The sequence below is a fragment of the Meles meles genome, chromosome 4 (genome assembly GCF_922984935.1).
Source record: "Meles meles chromosome 4, mMelMel3.1 paternal haplotype, whole genome shotgun sequence".
NCBI lineage: Eukaryota > Metazoa > Chordata > Mammalia > Carnivora > Mustelidae > Meles > Meles meles.
In genome coordinates, this window is record NC_060069.1 from 90226513 (window position 1) to 90239454 (window position 12942).

Consider the following 12942-nt stretch of genomic DNA (forward strand, 5'->3'; position numbering starts at 1 on the left):
TAAACATAACGTGAAAAGATGTATCTCTTAACACACTTTTTAAAAAAATACATAAATCATGGGCCAAACTATTATTTGAGTTGATGAACTTAACTGAGCAATTTATTTAAAATAGAATGACCTAATTGATTTTTTTGAGCCTTTCTCTCTAGGGGTGATTCTTCTCAGAGAATAAGCAGACTAGGTTACTTGTAAATGGCTTCCTATAATGTAGCAGGTTGTTATACTTGACTATAAATAGGAAGGGCTGTCTTTACACTGGTAGTTCCTAACCTTCCATTTCTCTCCCTGTCTCGACCCTTAAACAAAACAAGTATTTTACCCAAAATATAAGAAAATTTCCTAAGCACTATGATCAAACTTAATAAATTAAAAGGTGTGGAATGTTTTTAACTGGCTTGAAAGACATTGATGAAAAGACTGCAGAACTTTTAAGTTCATTTATCTGAATCTACCAGGATTTTCAGTTTTTCATATGTTCCCAACAAAATACAATTATCCTGAGAACATATTGTCACATCTAAACTAAAAATTTTATAGAGTCAGGAAGAAGGCAAGATGTCCCTTCTCATCACTGCTTTTCAGCATTATCATGGAAGGCCTAGCTAATGCAATAAGACAGGAAATAAAAATAATACAGATTGGGAAAGGAAAAAGTAAAGCTCTCTTTATTCACAAGTGACATGATCACCTATGTAGAAAACTTGAAAGAATCAACAACAAAAACAAAAAGTCTTGGAACTAATATGCAATTATAGCAAAGTTGTAGGATACAAGGTTAATATGCAAAAATCAATCACTTTTCAATAAACAAGTAGAATTTTAAATTAAAAGCACATTACCATTTACATTAACATCCCCCAACATGAAATAATTAGGTATCAATCTTACCAAATATGTCTAAGAGCTATATGGGGAAAACTATAAAACTAACAAAAGAAATAAAAAATAATTAAACAAACCTATTCCAAAGTATATGGATAGGAAGACTCAATATCGTCAAGATGTCAGTTTTTCCCAGCTTGTCTGTGGAGTCAGTGCAGTCCCAGTCAAAATCCCAGCAAGTGTTCTTTGTAGATACAGACAAGCTGATTCTAAAGTTTATATGGAGAGGCAAAAGACCCAGAATACCCAACAGAATACTGAAGGAGAAGAACAAAGCTGGAAGGATGACACTACCCAATTCAAGGCTATCACAAAACTACAGTAGTCAAGACAGCATGGTATCAGTGAAAGACTAGGCAGAGTGATCAGAGGAATGGAACAGAGAGCCTGGAAATAGACAAACATGAATATACCAGGGACTGCTGCAAACAGGAGACTGCAGAGGGCATCTAAAGAGGCAACCTGACATTTAGCATCAACAGACTGAGTCACTGGAGTGAGATTTACACGGACAGACTGCTAGGCAGGGTACGCTAGGTTATGCCGTGGTGACAGCTCCAAAGTCTTAGTGGCTTATAAGAAAAAAATGTTTTCCTTACTTACCCTATGTGTCCAATGCCAGTTATCAGAACATCTCTGCTCATCACAGTCTCTCAAGAACCCATGCTAGCAAGGACCATCTTAAATCCAATCTTACGTAAGTGTTAGGATATAGGAAAGTGCACAGGGCAACTCACAGACTGGTTCTTAAATTTTCTGCCCAGAAGTGGAACATCTTACTTATAGTCACAATTCCTTGGTCAGTGCAAGCCATATAGACACAACCAACTTCAAATGAGCAGAAAAATGCAATCTTACCAGATTTTTAAAAATCTCTAAAGAGGGAAAGAAAAGAGTTTGTAAATAGCACTAATAACTACCTCCCAAGTGTTCTGTTTTTTGTTTTTGTTTTCTTTTTCTTCCAAATAGCCTGCAATATAGAGTAGTATGTGAAATTGACTGGTATGTACATGTGGGCAACTAGTTACATTTTTATAACAGAATCTGCAGGTTGATGATGCTTGCTGGCTTCTAGTTTATCATTTCATTTTTATCAGCTAACATCTTAGTAGGAATTAGGGTAAATCTGGCAGTTTAGTAAAGGCAGTTAAAGGCCCTAAGAAAAAAGGAAATGGAAGACATACAGAGGAGTTGCTTGATTGGACATAGGCAGGAATATCAAAGATACACTTTTACCTGCCTCACAGTTTGCCTGCCCAACTGGTTAAAATTTAAAAGTCTGACAAAAACAAGTGTTGGTGAGAACGTGGAGCAAATGGAACTCTCATAAATTGTTTCAACCACTTTGGAAAGCCATTTGTAAGAATCTAATAAAACTAGACATATAATCATTCTGTGATTCAGCTCTCTAACTTTAGGTATGATAAAAGTTAAGTACAAATGTTTACCAAAGGTCAGGTACAACAGTGTTTCTAGTGGCTATATTCGAAACCCCAAATGCAAAGATCCCAAGATGTACATCAGTAGGAGAATAGATAAAGTGTTATATTCACACAATGGAATGCCACACAGTGATAAAAAGGAGAAACTACTGATGCACAGCTCAGTAGGAATGATGAATAAATCTCAGAAATTATCTGTATTTGGACTCTACAGAGAAACTATTTATATTTATATTCATATTCATATATTTATACACAGTTGTGGGCACTAAGGAGTCCCATAGTCTGCAGTTGGCAAACTAGAGACCCAGAAGAGCTAATGGTGTAGTCCAGTCCATTTCCAAGTCTGAATGCAGCAGAAGACTAATGTCCCAGCTCAGGGAGACAGAGAGAAAAATTTCCCCCTTACCCTACCTTTCTGTTCTGTTCAGCTGATTGGATGAGGACCAACCACATTAGGAGGGCAATGTTCTTCACTCAGTCAACCAATTCAAATATTAATCTCATCCAGAAACACCTCACAGACATACTCAGAATGTTTAACTAAGTATCTGGGCATCCCTTGGGCCAGTCAAGTTGACACACAAATTAACCATCACAAGTCCACTCCTTGTCAACTTGGCACCCATACACATCTCTTTAAACCATACTTAATCTCCAAATGTAAATAACAAGGTCATAATGTCATATAACCTCATACAACTACACTAATTACCATTAAAAATGCAACCCATTTGATTGTTTATTCCAGTTCTGTGAAAAATGCTTTTGCTATTTTGATAGGACTTGCTTTAAATGTGTAGATCGCTTCGGGTAGTAGTAAATTTTTAACAATATTTGTTCTTCCAACCCATGAACACAGAATGTCTATTTCTTTGTATCATCAATTTCTTTCATCCATGTTTTGTAGTTTTCAGAGTACAGCTCTTTTCCCTCTTTGGTTAAATTTATTCGTAAGTATTATTTTGGTGTAATTGTGAATGGATTATTTTCTTTTTCTGCTGCTTCGTTATCAGTGTATAGAAATGCAACAGATTTCGGTGCATTAATTTTGTATCCTGCAACTTTACTAAATTCATTTTTCGGTGCTGGTAGTTTTTTGGTGGAGTCTTTAGGGTTTCTATATACAGTATCCTATCACCTGCAAATAGCAAAAGTTTCCCTTCCTCCTTACCAATTTGGATGCCTTTTATTCCTTTCTCTGCCTGATTGCTGTGGCAAGATTCCGGTGCTATGTTGAATAACAGTGGTGAGAGTGGATAGCCTCGTCTTACTCCTGACTGTAGGGAGAAACAATTTCAGTTCTTCCCCATTGAGTGTGATGTTAGCCGTGGGTTTTTCATATAAGTCCTTTATTATGTTGAGGTATGTTCCCTCTAAATCTACTTTATTTTTACATGAATGAATGTTGTACTTTGTCAGACACTTTCTTTGGATATACTGAAATGATCCTCTGGTTTTTGTCCTTTCTCTTATTGATGTGATGTATCATGTTGATTGATTTGCAAATGTTGAACCCCCGGTGCATCCCAGGAATAAATCTCACTCGATCATGATGAAAAAAAAAAAAAATGCAACCCATTTTTGACCACTGGCCTTCAGGGATATCTCAGGAAGGGATAGTGCTGTGGCTGTCTGCTTTCAAAGGGTGCAGGCATATAGTGCGGAACCATCTGTAACCCAAGCCTGAGTCTTTTCTTCCTCTGTCAGCTGTTGGAAGGGAACTCCTTATGAGTCCACAAGTGCATGATGAAAGGGAAGGAAGTGTGGCAGGAGAGGGGCCTGTGGACATTGGGGCCACTTTTTCATGTAACTCATGCCTTCACGGCCTGCTCCGGCCCAACTGCATGTATACTACTTCCATTTGATGACAGTGCACATCCAGCTTGACGACTTGGAGGGTCAGATGTCATCTAGTTCATGATGGGTAATTTAGGTTCCATGGTGACCAGGTGCCCCTGCTCAGGTGTTTGGTCTCTACTAAAGCCCATTGCTAGCCAAGAGATATTTCTCAAAGGAGAATGGTTTTCTGCAATGGATGGTAGGATTTTATTCTGAAATTCTAAGGGTCTGCATTTAAAATTCACCTATAGGGACTTGCCAAAGATTCCAAACAGCACCCCTATCTGCCCCTGACTAGTCAGGTTCCACTGGATATGCTGGATCATAGGACCCAAGGGGCAGAGTAGCTTTTACAGCAACCTGGACCCATTGCAGGGTGTTCTCTTGTGCTGGGCCCTGCTCAAAACCAGCAGCATTTCAGGTCACTTGGTAAATGGGCTGGAATAATAGACCCAAGTAAGGGATATGTAGCCTCTAAAATGCAGAGTCCCTTTAGACATTGTGTACCTTTTTGTTGTTGTTGTAGGAGGGCCAGATGCAACAAGTTATCTTTCCCTTTTGAGGGGATATCCCAATATGCCCTATGCCACCGAACCACTAGAAATTTCACTGAAGTAAAAGACCCCTGAATTTTTGTTGGATTTATTTCGTATCCTCTGATAAGCAAATGTCTTCCCAATAAGTCTAGAATAGTTTCTACTTCTAGCTCACTAGGTCCAACGAGCATGATGTCATCAATGTAATAGACCAGCATGATGTCTTACAGAAAGAAACAGTGATAAAGGTCCCCATGAACTAAAATATGATACAGGGCTAGAAAGCTGATATGCCCCTGAGGTAGTACAGTGAAGGTATATCACTGGACTGACCAAATGAAAGCAAACTGCTTCTGGTGGACCATATGGACAGGGATAGAGAAGAAGACATTTGCCACATCAATAGCTGCATCCCAGGTACACAAAGCTAGATTGATTTGCTCAAGCAGTGAAACCACATCTGGTACAGCAGCTGCAGTTGGAGTCACCAGCCGGTAAAGCTTATGATAATCCACTGTCATTCTCCAAGATTCATCTGTCTTCTGCACAGGCCAAATATATACAATTGAATGAGGATATGGTGAGAATCACCACTCTTGGTGGCACTAATCTCTGTGATACCCCCAGGAATGCAGTATTGCTTTTGGTTTACTATTTTGCTAGATGGAGGAGGCCATAGCAGCTTCAACTTGGCCTTTTCCACCACAGTAGCCTTCATTCCACAGGTCAGGGAACCAATGTGGAAACTGTACTGGCAGCTGAATATACCTTCCAATTGTGCATTTTGCAGCTGGGGAATAATCACAGGATGGGCTCCAGGACCCACTGGTCCCATTGTGAGACAGATCCAAGTTGCAACTTCATTGATCACCTGAGCTTTTTAAGCCTCTGCTCTGACTGGTGGTCCCAGTGATATTTTGGTTCTCTTGGAATTAGTTCAGAGGCAGTAATCCCAGAAAGGTCTGAATATTTCATTTTCCTCAATGCACAGTTACACTGGTAAAAGGCCATAGATCCCTTTGGGGAAGGCTGTGAGAAATAGTAATAGTAACAATTTTTGGTAATGTCTCAGGGTTCTTCCTCAAGGGGACCTGGTCCCCGCTTCGTTCATGGGGTTTTGAGTGTATAAATGGCTTAAATCCAGGAATTGATTGAGGGGCTGTGACCCCTCTATTTTTATGATTCAGATATGACTTTTGTTTTCCTGATCCAGAACTTTAGTGCTACAAGTACAAGACATCAGAGAATGAGGGAAGGGAGTGCCACTCCATCTACTCTCTCTAAATGAAATATCAATAGACAAATAAATAAGCAAGCTACTCTGCTGGCCAAATCATAACATGTGGATTGGTCTGATGAAGCCCAAAGGTCTCTGTTTTCACCTGTCTACAAATAGTGTCTTTATACCAATGCACTGCTTTTCAGAAATAAACAAATGGTCTATTAATAAAAAATTAAGTTCTTAATTTATTATAGGATTGTAGTAAACTTACTTATAAGAAATTTCCTCATAATTAAGATCAGGTGCTACAGAAACATCCAATTAGAATTAGCATCCCAGCTCTGCCATTCACTACTCTGTGTTTCACTTTCCTCTTACCAGCTCCATGCTTTGGGCAAGTCATATTTAACCTCTCCGTGCCTTAGTTTCCGTATCTGTAAAATGAGCAGAATAATAATACTTACCTTTATGAGTTGTTTTGACGATTGTCTTATTTTGTATAAAGTGCTATGACCATGCCTGGCACCCAGATAGAAGCACTGCAAGGCATTAGCTATTATTTCCTTACTAACTTTTACTTTTTATTTTTATTTATTTATTTATTTATTTATTTATTTATTTTTAAAGATTTTATTTATTTGACAGAGAGAGTAGGCAGAGAGGCAGGCAGAGAGAGAGGAGGAAGCAGGCTCCTGCTGAGCGGAGAGCCTGATGCGGGGCTAGATCCCAGGACCTCGGGATCATGACTTCAGCCGAAGGCAGAGTCTTTAATCCACTGAGCCACCCAGGCACCCCTAACTTTTACTTTTTAAAGAAAATTTTCTTATTAGCTTGATAGCTGACATTTCTATACCACCTGTATAGCTCAGGTTTTTAGAAGTATTTAATTGCTTTCCCTTTTAAAAAATACTTAAAAAAATTTTTTTCTCTTCAGTTTTGGATGAACAGCATTAGAAAAAGTGCATTCATTACAACTAACCCTTAAACTAAGGATTTCTTAGAGCAGGAGTTCTCAAACTTCAGAATCCCCTCGAGGCCTTATTAAATTGCAGATTGCTGGGCCTGTCTCCACAGCTTCTCCTTTAGTAGGTTTGGGGTAGAGTCTGAGGTTTTACATATTTTAATAGTTTCAATATAATGCTGCTGGTCTAGGGACCACACTTGAGAACTGTTGTCTTAGTGAACAAAATCTAATGTTTTCTGGAGAAAGAATTTGGAAATATATAAGGAAGTTTATTCTCTTTCTTTGTGTATATATACATCTATGTGTGTATATAGTAACTATGTAAAAGATATATGAAATTATTAATATAACATTTTCCATATAGTTAAATAGGTAAATCTTGCCAAATAAAAATCACATAAAAACAAATATTTAGGAAATTTATGTAACATTTCTAATTCAGTTGCCATTATTTGGAAAATTTTGTTTCAGAACTGTGGCATTTTTCTTGCTAAGAATTCATTTTTTCAAAACAACTAGTTACTCATCCTTTTATTGTCTGCGAGATTTCTACATGATTACCGCTTATTTAAGGCAAGAAGACTTCTCATGGGGCACATGGGTAGCAAAGTCAGTTGAGCAACTGACTCTTACTTTTAACTCAGGCCATGATCTCAGGGTCCTGGGCTCAAGCCCCCCAGGCTCCACACTCAGCAGAGAGTCTGCTGAAGACTCTTCCTCCCTCTCCCTCTGCCCCCCCCTTCAAATAAATAAATGAAATCTGAAAAAAAAAAAGACTTCTCACATGTTCTTTATGCCACCAAACTCAAGGTAAAACTCTGCTAAAAACTAAGCAAACAAATCTTTTCTTGCATCTGATTTTGTGTGTTTGTAATCATTTGGCAAGGTATAATTATGAAGTTCTTTAAAAGCTATGTGGTGTTGTATTTGTCATAAGTATTAGTTGCACAGTAATGGTGAATAAAGATAAGGAAGGCCAGTCAAAACAGTAGTGAGCTTGGGAGAGCCTGAGTGGCTCAGTCGGTTGAGTGGCTGACTCTTGATTTCAGCTCAGGTAGTGATTTCAGAGTTGTAAGATTGAGCCCTACCTCTGGCTCTGAGCTCAGAGTGTGGAGTCTGCTTGAGCTCTTCTCCCTCTGCCTGCCCTCCTGTTCCCCTGCCTCTCAAAATAAATAAACAAAATAAGTCTTAAAAAAAAAAAAAACAAAACCCAGTATTGAGCTTGTATCTCCTATTTTAAATTTTCTAAGTTGTGTATAAATGAAAATGCAGGACAATATAGACAAGACTCTTTTGTTCTTCCCTCTGTTATAAAATCGTTATATAGAGACTCACTCTCCAGTTTTATCATACGTGGTATTTTTATGAGCAATATGTAACACACTGTTTAAGAACGTAAGAAGGAAATAACGATTGGCAGAATGAAAAAATGGGAGCTTCATGCAATAGAAACACAGATTTGAACCAGTAATAATTTATTACATTTTTTCTTATCTTACTGAAAATGTGGATGTGACTTAGTTAAGCAGGCACTTACTTCCTTAAGAGAAAGATTTCACTTTTCTTACTCTTCATCAATGTATATAATGTCCCAGAGTTTCTCATTTCATCAACTTGTGGAAAAAATCTTGTAGAATTCTGCCAAGTGATGAGGTAGATAGTATTCCGGATCCTGGGGGCTGGAGAAGGGAGGGGACTAGACTATTGAGGCCATGTGAGACCATGGGGTCTCTGGCACAAAGGACCACATGTCTGTGAAGCCGGTTTAACTAAAGGGTGGCTTCATTTTTGTTCTTGTCTTGGTTTCTAGCGCCATCCTGCTTTACTGCACAGCTCACAAACTGCCGCACGTGCAGTGTGGAACTGATGGAGCTTTTTCAATAAGCGCCATGTTTACGTTCATGACCCTAAGTTTTATGGGAGTCAGTGTTTTGAGAATTATTAGCAAAACCTCCCTTCTAGTAGTGGTTTGATTTTAATCCATTCTTTGGGAATTAGGAATAAGTAAATAATTAAATCCAATAATATTATTGGATGTAAGAAATGTGTAAAACGATACCACTTTTGCTTCAGAAATCCAAATATAACCTGGATTTGATTGCTTGGCTCTCTCCTTTTTGTACAAAAACCTTAATGAAACCTCCCTAACCATTGGTAAGTAATTGTTTGTTTGTTTTGTTTTTGTTTTTAAATTGATCCCAAATATTCTTTTTTTAAGGTTTTATTTTTTTTAATTTATTATTTATTTGACAGAGATCACAAGTAGGCAGAGAGGCAGGCAGAGGGAGAGGAAGGGAAGCAGGCTCCCTGCTGAGCAGAGAGCCCGACCTGGGGCTCGATCCCAGGAGCCTGAGATCATGACCTGAGCCGGAGGCAGAGGCTTAACCAGGCACCCCTGGTAAGTAATTGTAAGGGAGTTATTATTCCTCTCTTTAGGGTTTTTTCATTATTAAATATGTTTTACTATTATTATTGTTATTTATATTATTAATGCATCCCTGTTCTCAACTCTACTTAGATGACAGTGTACTGTAAACATTGTTTACAGCTTTCAGATGATGCGTAACTGCTCTAAGTGGGAAATAAATGTCTTAGAAGAATAATGAGAAAGTAAAGTTTTATTACTTCTGAGTGTTGGATATATCTAATTTAGCATTTTCCACACAGAGCAAATACGTGCTCTCCTATACTTCTGGTGTATATTTGTGACATATTTCTAGTTGTTGGTACTTGATTCAAATAATAACTAATTCTTTGTGTGTGCATTTATGTAAACAAGCCACATATTCTCCAGCTTTGTCTTCCAACATTATTTTCCTCAATATTAGTTTTCTTGAAGACTTGTTCTAAGTTGAAAATCCACAATTCAGTTAAGTTCTACATTTTAAAATATGTGACAGACTTGTTTCAGAGCATATTAAGAATATTTGGGAACATTTATACAATCAGAGTTTTATAATTAGAAGACATGTCAGTATTATTTTATAGATAAGATGTTGTTTTACAAATAGTATTTTTTTAAGAATTTATGTATGTATTTGACAGAGAGAGACATGGAGAGAGAGGGAACACAATTAGGGGGAATGGGAGAGGGAGAGGCAGGCTTCCTTCTGAGCAAGGAGCCCAATGCAGGGGTTAATCCCAGGATCCTGGGATCATGACATGAGTGGAAGGCAGACGCTTAATGACTGAGCCACCCACATGCCCCACAAATAGTATTATTTCATATTATTTATTTTATTGATAAGAAAACTGAGGTTCCAAGTATCAGTTAATTAATGTTCATTGACATCATGGACAGGTATAACATTCTCCTTATACCCACAGTCTTTCACAGATGCCCTGGTCCTTTCCCTCACTCAAGGGGACTTAAAACATTCCAGAATGTTGCATTATTCATAGGTCTGTGCAGGAACTTGGCGGAGGGGCTTATGCACCAGGGTAGCTCATCCATGGAATCCCTACCACCTGTGTAGTCATGGTCTCTCTATATCTCTTCTATTTTCATATCATTTTCACTTCTGTTTTGAACCGCTGTGGTCTTCCTTTTTCTTTTACCCAGAGCTGGCACAAAAGAGGATGTTCTGATTCACATTCCAGGTACTCTGTCTCTCTCTCTCTCATATATATGTGCTTGAGGCCGCTACTTCTCAATAACTTGCCCTCACACAAAGTGCAAAAAAGTGAACCAGTACAACAGACAAGAGCATGCAATGCTCTTAAACCATTTTATGTGCCATCACGGGATTCTTTATTGTCTCGTGTATAATCTTATCATTAACCACGGTAATTATATAATTTTACTGAATAATTTCTAGCACATTAAAATTACATGAGTTAATGACAACACTTATCATAGCTTGAAGATAGGCAGGACCCCTGACTTGCTTCTAAAACAATAGGATATGAAAATGAGATAGGACGTCTCCCCCTTAGTTAAGTCACATTATATTATAACAAAGTTTATGGGATGTCACTTTTACCTTAGCTGAACGGAGAAAGATTTTTTCTCTATTGCTGACTTGACAAAGTAAGCTGCCACATCGTAAGTGAACGTAGGAAGAGGTCCAGGTGGCAGAGAACAACAGATAGACTTCAGCTGACAGCAAGCAGTAAGACAGACACTTTAATCATACAGCAGCAAGAAAGTAAATTATGCCAACAAGCTGATAAAGCTTGGAAACAGATACACCCACAGTCAAGCCTCCAGAGGATACCTTACCTACAGCCTTGTAGGATAAGACACTTATGGGGAAAAAAAGAAAAAAAGAGGTAGAAATCTCTCTACCTAATATTAAGGCCTAATACACTGCTACAATAATGAGGACTGTGTGGTATTGGTAGAGGCATAGTCACATAGATCAATGGAACAGAATACGAAGTCCAAAAATAGATCCACACAAGTTTGTTCAACTGATTTTTTTTTTTTTTTTTACAAATGTCAAAAAAAAATCAATAGAGAAAGTATAGCTTTTCAACAAATGGTGCTGGGGCAATTGGACATACACAGGTAAAAATATAAATCTCAAGCTAAACCTCATATGTTACACAAAATACCTCAAAATGCCTCAGATATTTTAAATGTAAAATATAGAACTATAAAATTTTTAGGAAAACAGGGATAAAATATTTAGGATCTAAGACTAGGCAAAGAGTTCTTAAACTTCACAATAATATCACAATCCATAAGAGAAAACAATGATAAACTGGACCTCAGCGAAACTGAAAACTATTGGTCTGCAAAAGATGTGAAGAGAGTAAAAAGACAAACTACAGATTGGGAAAAAAATTTGCTAATTATATATGCCCAAATGGGCAAATATCTAGAATATATTAAGAATTCTCAAAACTCAGAAGTGAAAGATAAACTGTTGACCTAGAATTCTCTGTCAAATGAAAATATGCTTCAAAAATGAAGGTGGAATTAAGATATTTTAAGGTAAAGTAAAATCTGTCACCACCACACCTGAACTATAAGAAATGCTAAGGAAAGTTTTTCAGGCTAACGGGAAATTACACCAGCTGAAAACTTGTATGTTGATGAGGAATGAAGTTCATGGAATGGGCAAATGAAAAGACTCTGTTCTCTTAATTCCTTTAGATACTTAGGAATGATTTAGCCAAAAATTATAGCCCCTAAGGAGTTTATATCATATAGAAGAGGTACTACATGTGACAACTGTAGCAATAAGGATGAGAGTAGAGTAAATGGACCCACATGTTTTCAGTGTTTCTACATTAATATAAAGTGGTATAATATTAGCTCTACTATGTTGTAAAAAGTTAAGAATATGTACTGTAATCCAGAGGGGAAAAACCCACTAAAAGTTATGTAAGTGATTATAACTAAACATTCAATAGATTTTTTTAAAAGCCAGAAATTTTCAGTATAGATAAAAAAATAAGACCTGATTATATACTACATATAGATATTACACTTTAAAGTAAAGATACAGGGCGCCTGGGTGGCTCAGTGGGTTAAAGCCTCTGCCTTCGGCTCAGGTCATGATCCCAGGGTCCTGGGATCGAGCCCCACATCAGGCTCTCTGCTCGGCGGGGAGCCTGCTTCCTTCTATCTCTCTGCCTGCCTCTCTGCCTACTTGTGATCTCTCTCTGTCAAATAAATAAATAATATCTTTAAAGTAAAGATACAGAGGGATGCCTGTGTGGCACAGTCAGTTAAGCATCCAACTTGTAGTTTCAGCTCAGGTCATGATCTTAGGATCAGGAGATCAAACCCCATGCCAGAACACTAGACATGGAGCCTGCTTAAGCTTCTCTCTCCCTCTCCCTCTGCCTTGCCCCACCTCAAATAAATAAATAAATCTTTTAAAAAATGAATTAATTAAATAAAGATACAGATACCACAGATGATCCTGAATAGCCAAAGCAACTCTGAAAAAGAAAAACAAAGGTGGAGGTATCACAATTCCAGACTTAAGTTATAATACAAAGCTGTAGTGACCAAAGCAGTATGATACTAGCACAGAAACAGACACATAGATCAATGGAACAAAATGAAAAACACAGAAATGAACCTACAACTATATG